Genomic DNA, 2,638 nt, shown 5'->3' with positions numbered 1-2,638 from the left:
AATAGCCATGTATAGAAGTTAACACGATTCTCATAATCGTTTCTATGCAGCTCTTGATGGAGGGAGATGTAATAGAGACATATCCTTTATCGATGGAGAATGGGTAGTTCACTTGTCTGACTCATGTCACTTTCTTCAGCGACTACGCGGCATCTAACATTAGGATCAACTGCAACAGCAGCAAGAACATTGATTGCCTCTCTACTGACACTTCCTGGCAGATTAAAACTGTGTGACCGACCGAGACTCGAATTCGGGACCTTTGCCTTTCGCGGGCAAGTGCTCTACCATCTGAGCTACCGAAGCACGACTCACGCCCGATCCTCACAGCTTTACTTCTGCCAGTATCTCGTCTCTTACCTTCCAAACTTTACAGAAGCTCTCCTGCGAGACTTTCAGAACTAGCACTCCTGAAAGAAAGGATACTGCGGAGACATGGCTTAGCCACAGCCTGGGGGATGTTTCCAGAATGAGATTTTCACTCTGCAGCGGAGTGTGCGCTGATATGAAACTTTATGGCAGGAACGGGCGTGAGTCGTGCTTCGGTAGCTCAGTTGGTAGAGCACTTGCCCCCGAAAGGCAAAGGTCCCGAGTTCGAGTCTCGGTCGGGCACACAGTTTTAATCTGCCAGGTACTTTCATATCAGCGCACACTCCGCTGCAGAGTGAAAACCTCATTCTGGAAACATCCCCCAGGCTGTGGCTAAGCCATGCCTCCGCAGTATCTTTTCTTTCAGGAGTGCTAGTTATGCAAGGTTCGCAGGAGAGCTTCTGTAAAGTTTGGAAGGTAGGAGACGAGATACTTGCAGAAGGAAAGCTGTGAGGACCGGGCGAGAGTCGTGCTTCGGTAGCTCAGATGGTATAGCACTTGCCCACGAAAGGCAAAGGTCCCGAGTTCGAGTCTCGGTCGGGCACACAGTTTTAATCTGTTAGGTAGTTTCATATCAGCGCACACTCCGCTGCAGAGTGAAAATCTCATTCTGGAAACATCCCCCAGGCTGTGGCTAAGCCATGTCACCGCAATATCCTTTCTTTTAAGGAGTGCTAGTTCTGCAAGGTTACCAGGAGAGCTTCTGTATAGTTTGGAACGTAGGAAACGAGATACTGGCAGAAGTAAAGCTGTGAGGACCGGGCGTGAGTCGTGCTTCGGTAGCTCCGATGGTAGAGCATTTGCCCGCGAAAAGCAAAGGTCCCGAGTTCGAGTCTCGGTCGGGGACACAGTTTTAATCTGCCAGGAAGTTTCATATCAGCGCACACTCCGCTGCAGAGGGAAAATCTCATTCTGGAAAAATGCCTCTCTACTGTTACAACTTGCTTTCTTCTCTTACGTTGTGTAAGTGTTATACTACCACTTTCACGTAACTGTTCGAAGAGATTGATAAATAACTACCGAGATGTATATCTTTCCGCATAGGCTGTACAAGAGCGAACTAAGTTCTTCCTACACTCTCTATACACCACGAGCATGTCGGCTTTATTTACATGGGATTTACCATCACATCGTCCACTCACGACCTGCTGCTGGCACTGTAACACACTAACTGACTAGCAAGTCACAATGCACTCAAGCAGCGTATAAACACAATCTTAGCAAACATTGCAGCATCGAACCTAGCAAATACGTAGGCTGAATGGCAGGCCGGCCAGAGTGGCCGAGCGGTTCCAGGCACTACAGCCTGGAACCACGCTACTGCTACGGTCGCAGGTTCGAATCCTGCCTCGGGCATGGATGTGTGTGATGTCCTTAGGTTAGTTAGGTTTAAGTAGTTCTAAGTTCTAGGGAACTGATGACCTCAGACGTTAAGTCCCATAGTGCTCAGAGACATTTGAACCATTTCTTGAAGCTGAATGGCACAAAAAGTGCGCGTGTGGAAAATTTTCATAATACAATATCTCGTTAACAACTCAACCTTATAAATCTGCAATAAACAGCACATCATTCTAATTTACCTCGGTTTTCGTTTGTTAGTGTCAAACGGGATTGTCTTATTTAAAAAAACTGAATGTGCGCGAACAAAACACGCTTTCGAAGCATTATTACAAACTGTTTATTGGCTAACAATACGAACCTGTGAGTACCAATCCTTTCTGTGAAAACTGGACATCAAAGGCATTTCCACTTCTGCATTATCTGCGGTGCAAGTTGTAAATGATTCACCCTGTTTTATATATAGAAGAAGGCGTTTCAAGATGCAGAGACAGGAGTGACAAATGGACGTGCCAATAGTCGATGGACGTCAATTATTGTGTGTCAGCATGCAGACTGCCCGGCGAAGGAATGTCGGCGACATTAAGTTGGATGTGTTTCCCGCCCTTGAGAATTGTGAGCGGTACAAAATACGAGTATTTAAGAAAGTTCTGGGACAGTAAGTTGTTTGGCCAGAAGAAGAGTATGAGCTGGCCAGTCGGGTGTGTAGCCACACCGAGGGAGAAAGCAAATAGACAGGCACACTTGTCGCCGAGACGGCAGACTCGACACTGCCCAGCTGGCGCCTGAGGGCGACTGCCGCCAATCTTGGACACCCAGCGTCGGCAGCTGCCGAAGACCCGCACTGCCCGCGGAAGAAGTGTACAACTCTGCTGCTGCCTCCACGCCTCCAAGAGATGCAGATGGCAGATTCCAGCGCGTCGTCAGCTTC

At 48.1% G+C, this 2,638-nt stretch overlaps 1 non-coding gene across 1 annotated transcript; it reads left to right on the top strand.

The window, feature by feature from the left end:
- Positions 1-538: 538 nt before the first annotated feature.
- On the top strand, positions 539-613 carry Trnas-cga (transfer RNA serine (anticodon CGA)). The gene has a single exon. It is a non-coding gene; the product is annotated as a tRNA-Ser (tRNA).
- The last annotated feature ends 2,025 nt before the right edge of the window (positions 614-2,638 follow it).

This window comes from Schistocerca serialis, chromosome 5 (assembly GCF_023864345.2).
Source record: "Schistocerca serialis cubense isolate TAMUIC-IGC-003099 chromosome 5, iqSchSeri2.2, whole genome shotgun sequence".
Classification (NCBI taxonomy): domain Eukaryota; kingdom Metazoa; phylum Arthropoda; class Insecta; order Orthoptera; family Acrididae; genus Schistocerca; species Schistocerca serialis.
Note: the sequence above shows the minus strand (reverse complement) of the source record. Positions and strands in the feature narration are given on the sequence as shown.